Below are 21,752 nucleotides of genomic sequence, written 5' to 3' on the forward strand. Positions count from 1 at the left end.
CGGCCGTTTGATGAACGACCACAGAACTCAACCAGCTGGCCACGCACCATGGATTCTCCAAATAGGCGAGTCTCAAACTCATCCTCCATGGTGTCTGTCAGCACCTGGAACCTATTGAAGGTAGTGGGGGTCAGTAAATGTTTAGTTGCCTGCTTCGGCTTGGCTTCATTCCTTACAGGTTGAAACCCGTCATCCTGTGAAGTAGGAAGAGAAGCGTTATGTGGGTCAGGCTGGGGGTTAGCCTGTGAGGCAGGCTGGGTTTTAGCCTGTGAGGCAGGCAGAGGGTTAGCCTGTGAGGTAGGTAACGCGTCCTCCCGTGAAGCAGGAGGGTCGTCTGAAGGAGCACAGTCTCGGTGGAGGGCCTCTCCACCATCGATGGTGGAGTCACTGCCACAGTGTTTGCAGCAAATTTCTGAAGGGCTTCAAATTTCTTTTCAAGATCATGATGTTTGTTTCTCCACTCAGTCACAGCCTTCTTAAGTTGTAATCTTTGAGTACAGAGGCGACAAGTTCTACTCAGCTGGAAGTACTGAGCCGCAAAACGTCCGGAACAGACGTCACACTTACTGAGTCCCGAAGGCATTGTTAGAAATTCAAGCAGGTTCACAATTTGGGAAAATATAAAAAAGCGCTCTCGAAATAACTTAAAGTGTGACCATAAATTGAATTTAATAAAGAACGTGCATGGAAATTAGATACTGCTGTGTTAGATGCCTCCAACACTGGGAGTTCGCTCCCACAGGGTCTTGAAAACGCCTCAAAGACCAATTGCTTGTCCTGAGCCTTGGTCACGAGAGAGATTTTCACAACCCGGCGCTTTTCAGCTATTGTCCTCGTAGTTTTGTTCCACAGAACGGGGCCGGCGTAGTCACCCAGAGCAAAGCTAGCAAAGGAGGAGAGGAACCAGCAATTCGTTCTTACTTTCCGAATCGTCTAACACAACTCCGCGACCCTTGCGAGGCCTGGCCAGTGGCACCTGTCACCAGGTGTTCTCCACCAACTCTGGAGAGTATCAGACGCCCTTCCAGAGAGACCAAAAAGCTGAAATATTCATTGAGGATAAGAAAAACCCTCAGAAACTCCATCTAGAAGCCAGGAGGTACAACCACAAAAGGCCCACGGAAGACATCTCTTTCAGGAGAAAAGAACAAGAACCAGCTGTTATGCAGAATAGGGATGGGAGTACCGTCGTTAGAATGGAAGGACGGGGAGTTCACACCGACAACTGGTTCCCAGGGAGGCTTTTTAGTGTAGAGATCGCCACATTCCTCTACACCGCAGGCCTAATTAGGCACGGTCCAGCTAACTAGGACCCTGGAACTCCAGCCATTGTCTCATAAAGAGATCCTCTGCCAGCAGTCCAATCCACCACTGCTGTTGCCCAGAGGCTTCACCATGACCCAGGCACGGGAGACAGATCAGGTATTTCACCTTGTCCAAGGGTGAGGAGGAGGAGGAGGAGGACACCTAGACAGACGAATGGGATTGTTTTGGCTTTTTCCCTAATTAAAACGTTGCCAAGGTCATGATTCACATAACTGTCATATACCATGCCCCTCCTCCTCCTCCTCCTCCTCCTCCTCCTATAAGTTCGGAAATTAGAGGTGGCGGAAGGCTCCCAGATTCCGTCCCTCGTTTCAACTTAACCCGACTTGAGTGTGTGTGTGTGTGTGTGTGTGTGTGTGTGTGTGTGTGTGTGTGTGTGTGTGTGTGTGTGTGTGTGAGTAATAATGCTTAGTCAAGGGCAAAGGTAGCGTGGTTAATGGAGTGTGAAAGGGCACTCTAATGTGCAAGAAATGAACTGTAATATACGACCTCTTCTGTTCTTTGCCGCCCCCGTGTGCAGGTCTCGGGGGGCGTGAGGGGCATTAGCGACTCGTCTCTTCTCCTCTCTTCTCTTCTCTTTTCTTTTCTTTTCTTTTCTTTTCTTTTCTTTTCTTTTCTTTTCTTTTCTTTTCTTTTCTTTTCTTTTCTTTCCTTTCCTTTCCTTTCCTTTTCTTTTCTTTTCTTCTCCTTCTTTTCCTCACATCTGTTTTCTCGACTTTCCACACTCTTCTCCTCCTCCTTCTCACATCTGTTCCCTCGACTTTCCACATCAAACCTTTAGTCTTTCTCAGCACTCATCTTACTGGTCTTAGTTTACTCAACACTTCATCTTTCTCCTCCCCTGCCAATAAACCGTTCCTTCCCATCCCTCTCAGCGTCTCACCCTCTCCTGTGACCAATCCCTGCTTGAGCCTCCGCATCAACTGCTCCCTCAAGTGAACCAAATATCTCTGTCCCTTGACACGTAACCGGAGTAGTCGGCCGCCTCCCGTATTAGAAGAGCGGGATTTATTTGCCGTCCGTGAGATGAATGAGCGTCAAGCTGATGGTGGCAGCTGAACCTCCTTTATTGGATTGAACCCTGCAAACGAGCCCCCCAACGCTCCTCTCCCATACCTCCGAAAATCTCTACCTCACACGAAATTGGTTTTATTCGGGGAAAATATATATTGCAATTTCCCTCTCGATTATCCGAAAGTTTTGAAATAATATTGAAAAAACTGGATAGTACTTTCGTAAGGAAAAGTAAAGGTGAGATGTTTGTTTGTATGCCGAATAGAAGATGAGGAAAAGTGGCCCCATGTATCTTGTTTATATATATTGAGAGAGAGAGAGAGAGAGAGAGAGAGAGAGCAGAGGGGTATGTCCGTCCGTCCGTCTGTCTGTCTGTCTTTGCCACGCGCGCGCTGTGTACCGGGAGCAACAGGTGTCCGCACACGCCGCGGTGTTCATCGGTGAGCCAACCAGCCGACGGGCAATTAGCGTGTCGCCGGAGAGCTAGCGCGGGGCGGGCAAAGCAAGGCAAGGCAAGGGAACAGAACGTTGTCCTCAGACAGAGTGACCTAAGCTGTTTTACACCAAATAGAAGGGGGAAAAAAAGTTCGTAAAGTTTGGTGCGCAGGAGAAATCGAGATCTATTTATGCATGTTGCCGTGGTAACCTGCGGGAGGATTGTCAGCGTTGCCATGGTGACGGTGTACCTAGGGCTGTGGATTACTTGGATTAGCCGAGCCGTCAGCAGCGTAGGGAGAAGAAGACCTTTTGTGTGTGTGTGTGTGTGTGTGTGTGTGTGTGTGTGTGTGTGTGTGTGTGTGTGTGTGTGTGTGTGTGTGTGTGTGTGTTTACGTTTGCGTTTGCGTTTGCGTGCGTGTGTGTGTGTGTGTGTGTGTGTGTGTGTGTGTGTGTGTGTGTGTGTGTGTGTGTGTCGAAGTGATCTGTGTCCGTCAAGGAGGGACAATGTACATAAAGACTTAGTGACTCAAAATTGAATTTAATCTTCCTAAGACTTAAGGCTTAGCTCGTGCTCCAGCTGAAGCTCAATATTCTTACATATAGATGCTAGAAAATATTCACCTTTTATGGAACTTTGACAGTTATGGGAATATCAATTACTAGATACTAGGAAATCGTTTTCTTCTATGAACTCCGACAGTTATGAGAATATCTATTTTTACTTCTCAAATACGAGTATTGGCAATTCAGTCGATGGATAGAGTAGATACTTTATGATCCAGAATACCTACAAATCAGTACTGTCTTTTCTTTTCATAATCATAGCGTCACAGAGGTCAGAAAGGATTATGTTCTGTCAGTGGCATTCTGTACATAGCTACCATCCCAAACGCGTTATACCCGGCCTCACCTCATCCCCTCTCGCTATGCTTCGGGATGGCGACGCTAAAAGGTGAAGAAATAATGTGTTCTTTTAATGGCACTCTTAGTTGCTACGCCAAGCACGCGCTAGGCCCGGTCACACCGCTCATTTTGCTTCGGTCCTGCGCCGGGTTGGCCACGTTCAGGTACTCTCAAAAATATATCGGCCAGTTAATCAATGTTTGGATTGAAATCAAGCGAAAACTTGAAAAAAAAAACTGTTAGCTGAAATTACTAGCCGTTGGCTGTTATTGCATTACTTAATGTTCTAAGAGGAAATGTCTTACCGGAGTTCTTCCGTCGCACAGAGGCTCAATGAAGCAATTTGTTAACATGCCTCCTACAAACACGGAAATCGTAGCGAGCAGACTTAAAGAAAAAGGTGTACGTGCGCGCACACACACACACACACACACACACACACACACACACACACACATATATATATATATATATATATATATATATATATATATATATATATATATATATATATATATATATATATATATATATATATATATATACATGTTTCAGGAAATTAAAAACCAACTGGTGAAAAAAAAGTGTCACAAACAGTTGAATTTTTATTTGTATATGCGTTTTTCCATCAGTCGTTTCTTTCACGACTAACTTTTTTACTTTTCTTCTTTCTGCAATCCGTCCATTAATGGTGACTTTGTGTTTCAAGCTGCCGAAGAAAGCCTACCTGACCCCGCTCGTTTTTTTTTTTCTTTTTCCTAACCCTTTTCATCAGCCAGCGTTGCCCTTCCGGGTTCCTGTCCTTTATTTTTTTTTCTGTCATTGGTGGATTTCAGGCCGCCTAGAAAAGCCTCCACGGGTCCACGCGTTCTGTCAGGTGTCGGCGCAGCAGCACCAGCACACATGCAGGCACTGGGCAGCCTCTCCCCGAAATAGTAAGCGGTGGCAACGTAATTCTGCTTTGGCCTGCCATCACTGCCCCTTGCTGCCCTGCTGCTCTCCCCGCCCGCCCAGCTGATCCGCCCTACTCCCGTCCCCGCCGCGTCGTGTCTGCCACCACAGCAATTAATTCCCCGCCACTCAACTGAGCTGCCCCCGCCCCCTTGCTACCCCGAAACTCCCTCCACATCCTTGACACTATGGTGCTTTCCTCCCCTCCATCCGCGTGCCAGACTGACCCTCCATCCCCGCCCACATGTTCAGCTTCCGTCCCTGTCCCCCAACCCCAAGCCGGACTGCCTGCTCCCTTGCCCGTTCCTTGCTGCCCTAACTGATTTCGCCGACCTGCTGCTGGAGAGCCACGGGAACAAGCTGGCAAGGGAGGAGGCAGGGAAGGGAGCAAGAGTGGGTCAGCTGAGCGTGCAAGGGCAGTAGCAGGGCAACGAGGGGTTTGAGAGGTGAAGCAGGGAACCGGCAAGTGTCCCCCTCCCGCCCCAACTCTGGCCCTCAACATGAATTCCCCCACCCACGCCCCTACCCCCTCGCTTCCTCACCCACGGCCCCATTCCCTCGCTGCCCCCCCCACTCCCCCATCCCCTCGCTTCCCCCCCCCACGCCCCCACCCCCTCGCTGCCCCCCCCACGGCCCTACCCCCTCGCTGCCCCCCCACGCCCCCCTCTCTGCCCCCCACCCCTTGCTGCCCCCCACGCCCCCCCGTCGCTTCTCCATCCACTTCTCCACCCCCTCGCTGCTCCCCTTCACCTGCCACCCAAACGCAGGTGCTCCAAGGCTTCACGGTCCGTTTCAACTCCCCCATCACCACCGCCAACACCCCGCAACTACCATCCCCATCACCACCACCCTTATCACCACCACTACCGCCACCTCCCTCACTGTTACCACCACCATCACCCTTATTGCCACCACTACCACAACCATCACCGCCACCATCATCGCCACTGAAATTACCACTTGCATTACCACTGCCACTACCACCACTAAAGTTATCACCAATATTACCCCCTCCAGCATTCATTACCTACTGCTACCACCATCGGCGCCACTACCACCACCCTTACTATGACCCTACCACACCACCCTTACTGCACCCTTACCATCCTCCTTCTACCCCCTCACTATCTTCACCACTACCCCCCTACCCTTACTATTATAACCCCACCCCTTATTTTTTGTTTCTGTAACTGCCATTTTCATTGTGACCAGACACCACCACGGCAACCACTATATCCTTCTCCTGAACTCTTCATTGCCCTCTGCATCATCATTATTATCATTATCACCATCATCATCATAATCCAGAAGATAGTCATTCTCGTTCTCATTTTCCTCCTTGTCCTCCCCCTCTTCCTCTTCATCATCGTCATCATCACCATCATCATCAAGCTGCTCTTCCTCCTCCTCTTCCTTCTCCTCCTCATCTCTTCATCTCCTCATCCTTCTACTTATCATCAACATCATCAGTTTAAGTATGCCCTTCCTCTTCATCGCCTGTGCCTTCTTCCCTCGCCACGTAGGGTTAGGGGGGGGCGGGGGTTATATTTAAGACCTTCATCGATTAGTCACATTTTGGCAGCCTCGACGCGACAAAAAAACACTTATCTGAGTGCTGACTCCCCGCCCCCCCAACCATGCCCCCCCATTCCCTACCCACCCACCCACTACACCCTCACCCATGCACCGCCCGCCCACCCACCCACTCACCTCCTCACCCACTCACCTCCTCACCACCTTCGCTCTAGAAACGTCTTTACCTCTTCCCCCACATACCCCACCCACACCCAACACCACCATCTGTCAACTCGCCCGCCGCACCCACTCACCTTTTTACCCCTTCACTCTAGTCTAGAATTGTCTTTACCACCTCTTATACCTACGCCCATCCACTTGTTTTTTCATATATTTTTTTTTCATGTTTCATAATCCATTTCTATTTATCATAGCAAACAAAAAAAACATAGACAAGTTTAAGATGGATAAGGGCTTAAGGTGGTTTACTTTATAGGGTTAGGGATTAACTGTAGCAAATCAAACTGTCGCGTTTTTAGCCCGTCCGCTGCGACTGGCACAGATTTCGCCTTCACTGGTAGCCTGGTCACATATGCTCCCAGGTCTTTCTCAGGCTCTGTGGTGGACAGTGGAGTGTTCCTCATGTGGTATTGGTGTGCGGGATTTCCCCTCCCAAAGTGCAGGACTTCACATTTTTCTTCATTGAATTGCAGCAGCCACTTTTTGCTCCACTCCTGTAGCTTGGTGAGGTCTTCTTATAGGAAATCCGCAGTCGAGGGGTTAGTACACATGTCACTAAAAGTTTCAGTTGGGAATAAGAAAGATTTATGGGCGGGAAGGCTTTGTCGATAAATGGTTCGCACGAGGTGCCACGTGTAGCCCAGCTGGCCTCTTGCAGTCTCTTTGCTTCCTTGTGTATCCCGGTGCTTTTACTGCAGTCACTCCTGAAGTCTTTTACTCATAAGTTCTGATTTGCATGCTTTCTGGAGCAGCATTTTCCCGGTGCACTAATGGAGGGACCACTCCGAAGCAGAAAAATACGGCATCTTCCTTTTGCCAAACTTTCAATATTTTTCTTCTGTTTGAATTTTGATTTACCTGCCTTTTGGGACACAACTCTCGTGATTTGGTGATGAAAGACCACTCCACTCTCATCGCAGGTGTGTATCAGGTGCCTCAGGTTATTGGTGCGTCCATTAATTCACACACACACGAACCCATCAGTGAGATTAGTGAGATGAGTAATGAACTGCTGGTGAAGGAAAAAATCATCCACATATATTTTTTCAGCCTTATTTTTTTTAAGGGGGAGGATGGGGGGCTGTGTTTGTCCATCTGTGCATTGACCTTACGAGTCCTCCCTTAATTCTCCCTCGGTCTCTTTTTTATCCTTACTTTGGTGTGTTTGATGAGTGGTTGTGTTGAAGTGTGTGTGTTGGTGAAGAGTGGGGTAATGGTGGTGTTGAAGCACGGGTTTTAGAGTGGCGAGGCAGGGCTGACGAAGTGGTGTGTTGGTGTTGGTGAAGAGTTGATGGAGTGAGAGGGATGGTGGAGAAGGGAGATGGGTGAAGTCGAGTTATGTTTGTCTGAAGAACGGATGATACAAAGGGTGGTGTTAGTAGAAATGTGGCATAATGTTGGTGAAGGGTTGATGGAGTGGTAGTAATGCGTAGAGAGAGGGGTGGATGAGGTAATGTTTTGTTTGAAGCAGGAATAAAAGGGGTAGTTTTTTCTAGTTGTTTTTTTACGTCGTAGCCTATTGCGCCGGTAGGCTTCTTCCCGGTGGATCCTGATGGTCGGCCCAAGGCTTCTTCCCGGTGGGGCCTGTTGGTCGGCCCAGCCCATTCTGGCGCAGGCGAGTGTTTATAGTGGCGCCATCTTGCATTGGCTCAAGCTGCCCTCCCGGAGCTCATCTTTAATCCTAGAATCTAGAGTCTGGGTTGATAGGTGGTCTTCTGGACAGCATTTGGGTAGTTTTAAGCCACTCGGCGGCGGCTGAAAAATCCCAGCTTGGTGGCACCGGTCGGGGATTGAACTCGCGTCCTCCTGAACGCGGGGCCGTCTTGCTATCCCTTCAGCCACCGCCTACCCGAGTTAGTGCTAGTAAGGCATAGTGTTAGTGTTGTCTGTGATGAAAGGGTAGAGTTAGTGCAGGTAAGGCATAGTGTTAGTGTTGGCTGTGATGGAAGGGTAGAGTTAGTGCAGCGATGGTGAACCGTTAGTATTCGTGCAAGACCCGATAATATATGTTCCCTTCAGTACAATATATAAGCCGTTCATGGGCCGTGTAATATTCAGCGTCAAGGAAATATCAGGTGAGAGTGCATATAAAAATACGAAAGCAAGGAAACAATAACCGTGAGCTTCCTGGGTGTTTGAATTTATGGGCAATACTTGTGGCTGAAATTAATTTGTGTATGTGTGTGTGTGTGTGTGTGTGTGTGTGTGTGTGTGTGTGTGTGTGTGTGTGTGTGTGTCCGTGAGTGAGTGCGAGAGAGAGAGAGAGAGAGAGAGAGAGAGAGAGACAGACACAGACAGACACAGACATACAGACACGCGCATGCGCACGCGCACGCACACACACACACACACACACACACACACACACACACACACACACACACACACACACACACACACACACACACACACACACACACACACACACACACACACACACACACACACATTTTAACCAAGCTAATTTATTTCTAAATGCATGTATTAATAGACATAAGTCAAGGGATAAATGCAGTTAATATGTTCCCGGTACGACGGTTATTAGTTCTCCGAAGCAGTTATACGTTCAAAGAATGACCTGCATTATGAAATATACCGTGAGTAAACAAAACAATTTCATGCGTGAATATCTGCGGCGGCCTCTGTGTATTCTAGTGTCATTTATTTTCGTTTTGTTTTCATATATTGCGCCTGTCTTCTTGCCTTCAAGTAGCGAGTGCTCGCATTCTGTATCACGTTTTTATATCTTGTTTGCTCTGCAATTCTAAATATTATAAATCTGCGTTAGTCACTTTGTACGTCACCTTTCACTGCATGGGGACTGAGAATTTGCCTTGAAACGTATTTTGCGTGCGTAAAGGCGGTGTTCAGTAATAGCAACAACAGCAAACACACACACACACACACACACACACACACACACACACACACACTGTGACACACACACACACACACACACACAGTCCTGACCTCAATGTGTCACATGGTGTTCTCCGTAGCAGCCACTGGATCTGGTTGTTGACCCGCTTCCTTCCCTCCCCATTTCCCCGCCCCTTCCCATTGTTCAAGGAACTCATTATTCCAAAAAACACTTGTTAAATGTGACATTATACAGACAAGCAGTGAGAGTGCAGTGTGTTAGTGGTGCTGCGAAGGGTAGTGAGTGTTGTGTGTGTCGCCGACGCCTCGCCATCTACCTCGTCCCTGCCGACACGCTCAGGGCTCGAATGACACCATCTCGGCCACCCAGCAGCAGGGGAAGGTCAGTTCAGGTGACAGTGCAGTGTGGCAGCCTCGTCACTCAGGGTGAGGAAGATGCACGGCACCCCCATGAAGGTTGTGTACTTGTTCCCACAAGAAACAACTACAGCTATAACCAACCGGGCAGCAACCATCACCTGTGTCTCGCCGGGAGCTTAGCACCTCACTACTAAACCTAAGTAACTTGAGTGACCTTCCAGATACTGCCCACCTGCATCCCACCATCAGCTGTCACCTGAATCCAGCGTCTAACCTGAAAATTAACACCTCACCGATATCCGGAAAAGACGGACGGACCTTCCTCCCCTCCCGGCACCACCACACCACTCCTCCCCCAACCCCCCCCCCCTACAAGCACCATCACTCCAACCTTGCCACAGATATATCAGACCCTCGTTCCCCATCCCCCTTCTTTTTGCACCTGTCTCGTTAGCTAAGTTTTCTTAAAATGTATGTTTAATTTATGTAAATTTTCAGTCTAATGGCTGCCGTAACTGAATAAACAGTTTATTATTGTTATTATTATTATTATTATTATTATTATTATTATTATTATTATTATTATTATTATTATTATTATTATTATTATTTTTTCACACACACACACACACACACACACACACACACACACACACAGAGAGAGAGAGAGAGAGAGAGAGAGAGAGCAGAAAACGACAATACATATGAGAATCAGAAAGCTTATTTTTAATAAAATTACAGAATGTGTAAAAATAACGTGATAATTTTAAAATAACTGAAAAACACTTATTTAAAAGTCATTAAATAACACACACACACACACACACACACACACACACACACACACACACACACACACACACACACACACACACACACACACACACAGGCTGAGGTGACGTGCTTATTTGATTCCACTTGAGGCAACTTAGACGCCCCCTTGCTAATCGGTCCGCCATTAGCTTCTCTATCCTGTCCATTAGGCTCACGACGCACTCCCATCAGACGCAAGTTTCCCTCGTTTCCTCCAGCCATCACGCCCACACCTCGCCCTGCCAGAGTAATCCTTCATTTCCTGCACACCCGAGATCTTTCGCCTTAGACTCCCGCCTCGTCAACGTCGAATCATTCCCTTTCATCTCTGTCCCCTATCCCCTTGTGACCCTCCCCGTACCTTTCCTGCTCACTGGATTTGCTTGGTAACAGAGGTAAGGGTGTGAGGAAACCGTTAATTTTCCCTTTATGTCTCTCCATCCGTGTGACTCTTTCTTCCCCTTTCATCGTTGTCCCCTTTCCCCTAGTGATCCTTCCACACCTATTCTGCATATTCATTTTGCTAGGAAATAGAGGCAAGGGTGTGAAGAAACCGCTAATCCATCCATTTTGTTTCTTCATCCATCGGTGTGACTTTTTTCCCCTTTCAGCGCTGTCTCCTATTCCCCAGTGAGCCTTCCATATCTTTCCTGCACACTCAGTTTGTTAGGTAAAAGAGACAAAGGTGTGAGGAAACCGCTAATCTATCCTTTTAATCTCTCTCTCCATTCGTGTGACCCGTTTTTCTTCCTCCCGCCACCTCCTTTTCGTCTTGCTAGATTAAACAGGCAAGGGTGTGAGGAAACCGCTAATCCGTCCTTTTCATCTCTTTCTCTATCCGCGTGACCCTTTCTTCCTTCCTCGAGCGCCTCCCCTTCCATCGTAGGTCACCGTCATCTCATTAGTGTCGCAGCCACAGTGACAGGTGACGCAGGCTCGGTCGTCGCGTCGCAATTTCATTTCCTGTGGGTCGTAAATCTCCATGAGGGGATGGTTGAATCGCTCCCCGTCCTGCATAAACGTCAGCCTTTTTGATACACTGATTATGTGGCCGCTGACCCCTAACTTGACTTGTTTACGTGGTTCTAAACGGTATTGTTGTTTTCCTCTCTATGTCAATCTCCATCTAGCTCTATTTCTAACTCTTTACATGAGCAACAAATCAGTATATCCATCGACTTAGCCGCCACCACCACCACCGCTGTTGACCTCTTGACCTTGTGACCTCCACCGGCTTGTGAACCGAGCGTCCTGTAGTGTCCTCGAGGTTGCACTTTACGCTCCCCAACAGACCTCACCCCAGCGTTACCAAATTATCGTACTCAGCCATTCAGCACATCGTATTTTTCGTTTTTTGACTCACAGCTATAGGAAACAAACACCAACAAGTAACGCTTTTAACGATAACTTCACCTAGAATCGCATTGCGTTACGAAAGTTTTGGGCACTGGAACTGATGAATGCGATGTTTTGAGTACGATATAATGATAACGCCGCCTCACCCTCCCTCTCCCCGGTGCCTCGTCCCTCAGCCCCGCCACGAACATCACGGCACGGGTCGCCATCACGTCCCGGACCCAGATTGCTACACGTGCTGGTACCCGAGAGGCGTCACCTGCTTTCTCACCGTACCGCCTCCCTCTCTTCCTCTCTTCCTCCCTGTCACTCTCCCTTCTTCCCTCTCCTACCTCTTTCTACCTATCCCCCTCCCTCTAAACCCTTCTTCCCTCTCCCTACCTCTTTCTCCTTACCCCCTCCCTCTAAACCCTTCTTCCCTCTCCCTACCTCTTTCTACCTTACCCCCTCCCTCTAAACCCTTCTTCCCTCTCCCTACCTCTTTCTCTTTATATCTTTCTCTCCTCTCTCCCTACCGCTTTCTCTCCCCTCCCTCCCACTCTCTCGACACCCGGACGCCACCCCTCGTGCCCCCGTTCATTGACTTCTTCACGTGCTGGTCAACCGGAACCCTTTACGCACCTCTCTGCCGTGACCTCCTCCTCCTCCTCCTGCCGCTACACCGCCCTCACGTAAACCCTCTACACTAAAAATATCCAAGTGGAGTGTGGAGTACCAGAGAAGTGTTACCTTTGAATCGGAAAGCTTTTAAGAACATAAAAATGAAAGAATCTGCAATAGTCGTGTCCCGGTCGTAGAATAACAAAGGGATGGAAGCTGTACGGAGAAATGCATACAGAGGGAGACTGCGGTCTTTCACTCCACGCTTCTTTTTTTTAAGTAACGTTATGTTGGTAATACTAATAATAAGGCTTCACTTTTTCCATATGTTCCTTAGACGAGCTTCAATCTGGCATTGGGTCACTAAATTCTAGTTGGTTACCTAATCTTTACAAAGGGAATAGGTAGCAGTAAGTAGCGGGCTTTTTTTTTTCATTATCTTTTTTTACGCCCTTGCACTGTCTCCTCTGCTGTAAAAAAAAAAATATCAGACGGCAGGAAGCACACGGCATTAATTATATTGTCTAGAGACCTACAGATGAGTCATGAGGTTAATACTTAAAATAGAACTGGGTCGCCGTAAAGGAAGGTCTGATGAATACTGATGAAGGGCCAGTTCGACAGTCCAACACAGCCATTGTAAGCGCCCAAACCAAACTTATTCTCCACAATGATCCGTTATGTCTACTCAATACCAGATACTAAATAGATTTTCTGTGTGGTTTTCTATAGTTTCCTTCTTTTTATATAAACGCCAAACAGTATATAAGTCATTTTCGTAGTATTTTGTGTTTGGTTGGGGAGCTTACAAACTTGCTATACTGGACTGTCAAACTGGCCCGTAGACTACAGCGTTTTTTTTTTTTTTTGTGTGTGTGTGTGTATGTGCATGTGTGATGAGTTGGGTTCTTTGTATGTGTGTGTGTGTCTGTGTGTGTGTGTGTGTGTGTGTGTGTGTGTGTGTGTGTGTGTGTGTGTGTGTGTGTGTTGGGTTCTTTGAGTCAGCCAGTGTCGTGAGTCTCAGGTCTAATTCTCAGCCGCTTCTGTCTCTCACATCAGCCATTTCAAAAGTCCGAAAAAGGAGGTTAATCGGGTTCAGGTGAGTATATTATCACGTTCATAATACAGAGGAAGGGTCAAACTGTCAAACTACCACCACTGAACTACCCGGGGAAAGGCCCAGTACTCCCGCGAAAGTCTTGCCGAATGTGTGTGTGATCGGGCGCCGACTCAGTGTGGCGTCGGCGGCTCCTTTCCCTCTTCAGCGTGGTCGATCGTTAATGTTGATAATTATCCAGACGTCTTTATCGATCCAGTTGCCCACACTCACGCGCATATACACATAATAACACACACACACACACACACACACACACACACACACACACACGCACACGCACACATCGCTGACCTTCTTTGCCCTTCACTACTTACCTTCAGTCTCGTTTGTTTGTATTTTTTTCTTAATTAACAGGAAGGGAATCATGTTTTGTTTTTTTCAGAATTTCAATCGCTTCCTGCTCTTTATCATTACTCTTCTCTGTGTTATCTTTTATCCTCTTTTTTATCAGCTGTCCTCATTCCTCTTCCTCTTTAAAGTCTCCTATTTTCCCCTGCTCTTTTATTTTTGTTTTGTTTTCGTCTTATTCTATTTCCATCCCCATCACTCAATCTTTCCGAATCCCTTTTTTTCTTTTTTCACCCATATTCAAATTCGTCCCGCCAGCGCTTTTCCTTTTTCCTTTTACCTTTTCATATTTTCTTTTTATTCTAGACTTTCTTTATTTTCTTTTTTTTCCCCTCCCATTTCTTTTTCGTCTTAGATTATCCTTTTAAGCATTGGTCCCTGCGTCCTCCTCTTCATCAGAATAGTATATCATCGTCTTCATTATTCCCCTATTTATTGTTTTTTTCATCTTCCTCCACTTTCTCCTCTTTCTCCTTCCTCATCTCCTCCTTCCCGCTCCAAATTATCGATCATCCTCGTCATTATTTCCATTATCTTGTTTCTCATGTTTTTTTTTTTTTCCTTGCAATTCAATCTCCTCCACCACTCCTTCCATTTTTCCTTCCCCTCATTTTTGTTTTGTCCTGATTCTAATTATATCTTCCTCCTGGTCATTCTTCTCATGCATCCTTCACTTTTTCTTCATCCTTCCCTTCCTCCTCCTCCTCTTCCACTTCCTCCTGCTCATTCTTCTTCATCCTCCACTTTTTCTTCATCCTTCTCTTCCTCCTCCTCCTCTTCCACTTCCTCCTGCTCATTCTTCTTCCTCCTCCTCCTCCTCCTCCTCCTCCTCTTCCACTTCCTCCTGCTCATTCTTCTTCATCCTCCACTTTTTCTCCATCCTTCCCTTCCTCCTCCTCCTCTTCCACTTCCTCCTGCTCATTCTTCTTCATCCTCCACTTTTTCTTCATCCTCCTCTTCCTCCTCCTCCTCTTCCACTTCCTCCTGCTCATTCTTCTTCATCCTCCACTTTTTCTTCATCCTCCTCTTCCTCCTCCTCCTCTTCCACTTCCTCCTGCTCATTCTTCTTCATCCTCCACTTTTTCTTCATCCTTCTCTTCCTCCTCCTCCTCTTCCACTTCCTCCTGCTCATTCTTCTTCTTCATCCTCCACTTTTTCTTCATCCTCCTCTTCCTCCTCCTCCTCTTCCACTTCCTCCTGCTCATTCTTCTTCATCCTCCACTTTTTCTTCATCCTCCTCTTCCTCCTCCTCCTCTTCCACTTCCTCCTGCTCATTCTTCTTCTTCCTCCTCCTCCTCCTCCTCCTCCTCCTCCTCCTCCTGGTCATTCTTCTTCATCCTCCACTTCTTCTTCATCCTCCTCTTCCTCCTCCTCCTCTTCTTCCTCCTCACCATTCTTCCTTCTCTTCCTCCTCCTCCTCGTCCTACTACTCCTCCTCATTCTTCTTCTAATTCTTCCTCCTCCTCCTCCTCCTCCTCCTCCTCCTCCTCCTCCTCCACCGATCCTCTTTCTCGTGAATCATCTTTTTATCATCTCCTCCTTTTCGTCTTCTTATTCTTTCTAATCATCATCTTTTCCGTCTTCTTCGTCTTCACCATTTTCCTAAGTTCTGATTATTGCTGTTCTTATTATCTTCCCCTTTTCCTTATTTTTCCTTATTTTTTCCTCTTCGTCCGTCGCCTTTTCCTCGGTCTTTTTCTCCTCCTGGTCCTCCTCCTCCCCTTCTCCTCGCTTTCCTTCTCCTACCGAACTTCTTTTGCTAGTAGTTCTCCTCCTCGCTTCCCTTCTCTTCCTTCTCGTCCTCGTCCTCCGCTTCCTCGCCGTCATCCTTCTCCGCCTCATCTTCCTCGTTTTCAAAATTATCTATGTCCTCAGTATTTGCATTATCTCCATTTTATTTCCTTCTCCTATCGAATCTCACACTCTTATTTTCTCTTCCCTTCTCTTTCTATATTAATCCGTCACCTAATTCCATCTAATCCTCCTCATTCTTGCTCCTAATTATTTTTTTTATCATCGGCGTCATTACATCACCTCCTCCTCCCACTCCACCTGTTCCTCCCACCCCCTCTCCCCTAAGGCGTCGCGGCCACACCTGTATTTAGTGGCGCCCGCCGAATATTAATCACCTTGCTCCCCTTTGCCACCTCAGGACCCTCCGCGGACCCTTTGTTCAGCCCTCACCTGCCACCCGCCTGCCCACTTTCCTCCTCCTCCTTCTCCTCCTGCTGCCGCTGCTCCTCATTCTTCTTTCTCTCTTTCTTTTCCCTGTCCTTTCTCACCTCTTGTTTGCTCACCTGTATTACCTATCATCCCATTTTCCTCCTGCTCCTCCTCCTCCTCCTCCTACATTTCCATTCACCCTGCCTCTTCCTCGTCCCCTTAGTCTTCATCCTTTTCCCTCTCCTCATTCTTCTTTCTCTCTTTCTTTTCCCTGTCCTTTCTCACCTCTTGTTTGCTCACCTGTATTACCTATCATCCCATTTTCCTCCTGCTCCTCCTCCTCCTCCTACATTTCCATTCACTCTGCCTCTTCCTCTTTTCCCCTTAGTCTTCTTCCTTTTCCTTCTCCTCCTTCCTCATTTCCTCCTCCCTCTCCTCTTTACTTCCCTCCTCCTCCTCTTCCTTCAATTTCACATTAAACTTTTATTCAGTGTGACAAAAATGTATCCTTAAATAGAAAACAGTAAGACTTAAACACCAAAAGCTGCTACACGTAGTAAAGAGTTGCTTAACCTCATTTCACGTGAGACAGACAGACAGACAGACAGACAGACAGACAGACAGACAGACAGACAAACAGATAGACAGACACAGAGACAGACAGACAGGTATAGAGACAGACAGACAGACACTGAGACAGATAGACAGGCACAGAGACAGATAGACAGGCAAAGAGACAGATAGACAGAGACAGATAGACAGGTACAGATAGACAGATACAGATAGACAGAGACAAATAGACAGAGACAGATAGACAGAGCCAGATAGAGACACACATATATAGATAGACAGAGACAGATAGACAGACAGATAGACACAGATAGACAGAGACAGATAGAAAGGCACAGATAGATAGATAGACTGAGACAGATAGACAGAGTCAGAAAAACAGAGTCAGAAAAACAGTGTCAGATAGACAGAGTCAGATAGACAGAGACAGATAGACAGAGTCAGATAGACAGGCACAGATAGACAGAGACAGATAGACAGAGTCAGATAAACAGAGTCAGATAGACAGAGACAGATAGACAGACAGATAGACAGGCCCAGATAGACAGAAACAGATAGATAGACACAGATAGACAGATTCTTCGCGATTTAACACATATTTGAAAATAATTGTTTAGAAAAATGGTAATAGACGAGAAAATTCAAATTATTATTCATTTTATCCTAATTGAAGAGGCTTAAGGCTTAAGCGGATGACTTAATTGCGCTCTCTCTCTCTCTCTCTCTCTCTCTCTCTCTCTCTCTCTCTCTCTCTCTCTCTCTCTCTCTCTCTCTCTCTCTCTCTCTCTCTCTCTCTCTCTCTCTCTCTCTCTCTCTCTCTCTCTCTCTCTCTCTCTCTCTCTCTCTCTCTCTCTCTCTCTCTCTCTCTCTCTCTCTCTCTCTCTCTCTCTCTCTCTCTCTCTCTCTCTATCTCTCTCTCTCTCTCTCTCTCTCTCTCTCTCTCTCTCTCTCTCTCTCTCTCTCTCTCTCTCTCTCTCTCTCTCTCTCTCTCTCTCTCTCTCTCTCTCTCTCTCTTTTCGGTATCGTTGAGATATTGGGTTTATGTCACTTTTCTCTTTGACATTTGTTTATTTATTTGACACAGATTTGAAGGGAGGTACCGTGTAACCATAGGTGGACGGTGTGTGTGTGTGTGTGTGTGTGTGTGTGTGTGCGTGTGTGCGTGTGTGTGTGTGTGTGTGTGTGTGTGTGTGTGTGTGTGTGTGTGTGTGTGTGTGTGTGTGTGTGTGTGTGTGTGTGCGTGTGTGCGTGTGCGCGTGTGTGTGTGTGTGTGTGTCCGCTTAAGTGTTTTTGTACCCTGATAAAAAATTGAACAAGTAGAAAAGAGAATTCAATAGCTGGTTTTGTTGTTGCATGCATGATAAAGAGCAATATAAGAGAAAGAATAAATAAAAAAGAATAGAAAACGAATGATACACATATGTGGAAATCATTTTATATTAACTTCCCTTTCTTTTCGTCTTATTCCATCCACTCATCTTTCCCTTCATCTTCGTCTTCATCATATTCTTAAACACTGATTATGGGCATTATTATCTTCCATTTATCCAATATCTATAATGAAAAAAGGAAGTTTGGCTTATGTAACCTACGTTTACTCGCGGGAGCTGTACGTAACGTGAAATCAATAGTCTGTACTGGCAAGATAAATCAATATACACGATAAGAGATTAGGTGCGGCTCGCTTCATGAGAGTACACGCCTCCCCGGCCTTTAAAGCATGAGACTTGATGGTGGTCTGCTCGCATGGAAGAAGCGTCGCGTTTACATTAATTACCGAGGCATTGATAGGCGGATCTGGGCGTGTAAATATCGGTCTGCTGTCTCGGCGCGGTGCTCAAAACCAATGAGTCCAAATTCTGCTGCGCCCGCCTGATCCCCCTCGTCCTTGCTATCTTATCGTTCTCCTTCACCTCCTTCAGTGTAGCCTCTCCGTCTTTCATATTCTCATCATCATCCTCATTCATATCCTCCTCCGTCTCCTCCAATTTATCTTCTTCCTCCTTCATCTTATCATCATCCTCATCATCATCATCATCATCCCTTTCCTTTTACTTCATCTAATCCACCACCTCCTCCTCTTCTTCCTCCTCCTGCTTCATCTTATCTTCCTCCTCGTTCTTCATCTTATCCTCCTACTCGACATCCTAGTCCTTCTTCTTCAGCTTCTCTACCTCCTTCATCTTATCCTCCTCCTCCTCCTCCTCCTCCTCCTCCTCCTCCTCCCTGCACCTCCTCTAACAAGTTTCTGTTATACCTACACTCAAAGCCTTGTTCCACTACTCTCTGTCTTGGTCACTTCTCTTATTCAAAATTTCATTGTTTCCTTCCTCCTTCCCTTACTCCCCACTTTTCTTTCTCATTTTCTATCTTTGTGTATCTGTATCTCTCTATTTGTCCATATCTATTTGTCTATCTACATGTATTTCTCTATTGCATCAGTACATTTAAGAAGCGAGTATGCTTGACCTATTTCTTCATCAATGAGATTAAAGAAAATTATACAGCCGCTTCGAACCCGCCTTGTCAGACAACTCTTTGAATAGGCGGAGAGAAAGCGAATCTACGCCAGTGAGTTAATTGGAAAAATGACAAAGGAGGGAGCGAGATTATAGTAGTAGAATTTTATGATCCTTCTTTGGCATTTTTCCTCCAACGTTATGTGAACACGAATTTTTGTTGGCTCGCTTAATGTATGCGCGATGCGAGTTGTTGGTGAGGTGTGTGAGGTTCGGGCGGCAGAATATCAAGCAGGCGTGTTTCCTTGCAGGGTATTGAGAGTCCACTTTACTATTCATGTTTCTCATACTATTTAGGTGTTGGTTGAATTATTGGTGATGTTAATGAAGGTGGGCAGAAACAATAATTAGACTTACTTATCCCTCTTGTTTGTTGTTCATGGATACGGTTGCAATGGTAGTCAACTTTACTTCTTACTTTTTTTTCATATTAAGGAGATATAGGCAAAGAGAGACAAGAAGATCGGATGTTTCTCCTTTTCTTTTCATCAGGCTTTGGTGACACAAGTTAGGAACATGAAGGTCAGGTTAGCTATCACCTTATGTTGTCTGTTTTTAAGGTGAAAAGGGAAATCTACTGTGAAGGAAAGATTATGGCCTTTTCTCTTTAGCAGACCTTGGTGACAAGCTAGGATCATGGAGGTTAGGTTAGGTTAGGGCAAGTTACGCCTTCTTATATCTACTTTTTTTTGTCTATCCTCCAAGGGAAAAAGAAAAACAACATCAAGGAAAACCTCATGGATAGTTAGGTACATGGAAGCCCTACCGGAGTAATACGCAACTATGATACAATATTGAAGCGAGAGAGAGGGCAGGAAGCGTGCGTGTCGTGACTCAGACTACTTATTTTTGCTGCATATAAATAATATCATACAATGAATTATTCAAGCGGCAGCACGGGCGGAGAGAGTGTTTATTTACCTTCACCTGAGACAGCGAAATACGCAGAAAGAGGACGAGGAGGAAGCCGATAAAGTGAAGGAGAAGGATGACTATAAGGCGGAGAAGAGGCGAGGCGGGGGAAGAAAGTATAATGGAAGAAGATAGAGGATGACGGAGATGAAGGGTTGAGCGGGAGAAAGAGTATGATGGTAGAGGGTGTAGGACGGAGGAGAGAAAATAGGGAGGGGAAAATAGAACGGAAGAGATCGAAGGGCGGAAAATAAAAGGGAGGGAAAGAAGAGTATAATGAAAGGATGGATAAAGAAAATTGATTAAATGAAGAAAGACGCATCATAGCATGGAGAAGTGGGGAGAGAGGAAGTGTTCTGGAAGACAATGGGTGTATACATGTGTTTGTGCGGGCGAGCAAAGGGAATATTGAGTAGGAAAACAAACGGTCGGCTGGGCTGGGAGCTGTTTATTTCCCCACCTGACTTGCCTCCACCCGATGCTGTGCTACATGATATCACCACCGCCACCACCACCACCTCCGTCACCACCATCGCTCTACTTCCCCCTCTCCTCCGTCGCCGCCGCTGCATAGCATAACACCTTGCTCACCTCACCACCCAGGAAATAGCTCATCCCCGCCAGCTGGTGATGAATTAAGGAAACACTCCCTCCGTTAGGAACGAGACTTCGAAAGCTGGTGAATAATTCTACTCATGCAACGCTGAAAATGTCACGGATGAATCTTGCAACCAACTCAGGCACCCTTCAGCCGCCGCTGCTGCCGCCTCAGCCGACACCACCATCATCACCACAGCCACCTGCAATCACCACCTACCACTAACACTAACACCTCCATCACTACTGACTTCACCGCTATCAACTACAAAACCAACACCATCATCATCACTGCCTTCACCACCAGTATGAACTATGCCATCATCAACAGCATCTCTGCACCACTACCATCGCTACCATTATCTCTACCACCATGAATATCACCATCACCACCGGCAACAAAACCACTACCAATACTGCCAGCACCAACACCAAAATCACCACCACTAACCACTATCACCACCAGCATGCATCACTGGCACTACCACCATCACCATCATCGTCATCACCAGCACCATGCACCCCCCTTATCATCAGCGTCGTTATTACCACTTCATCATGTAGTCGGAGCATCAGTGATAAGATCAGGACACGCATAAACACACAGGTGCCAGAGTGGGTCATTACCTGCAACACTCGGGACGCTGCCAAACCCTTCCTCACACTTTTCCTCCAAGACCGACGGAGAGACGTAACGTTCAGGTCCCGGCGAGACTAACCGCCATGTACCTATTGATATATTCTGCCTTACATAATTAATTCGTCCAAAATGCTTGACTTAGTGTGTAGGGTGTGATACGGTAGGAACATTGCAGGAAGATAAAAACGTACCTTCTTCATCATCGTCATCATCATCATCATCATTATTATTAACAGCAGCATGAGCAATAACAGCCTGTATCACTCTAGTGCATCAAGTCATAGACCTTTCTCAAACGTTTCATAATTGACTGACAATCTTTTCGTAAAGCTTGTCATCCTAGTCGTCCCTGAAGCCTAATCGTCGGGGCATAAACTTGAATCGTCTTCAGATTGCATCTTTCATTTGATACTGAAAAGCTAGCAAGGCCTCGCGTTCATTTACACTAAAGAATTTGACCAAGTTCTTTTTTAGGCTTTTTTAACTA

This window comes from Eriocheir sinensis, chromosome 10 (assembly GCF_024679095.1).
Source record: "Eriocheir sinensis breed Jianghai 21 chromosome 10, ASM2467909v1, whole genome shotgun sequence".
Taxonomy (NCBI): Eukaryota; Metazoa; Arthropoda; class Malacostraca; order Decapoda; family Varunidae; genus Eriocheir; species Eriocheir sinensis.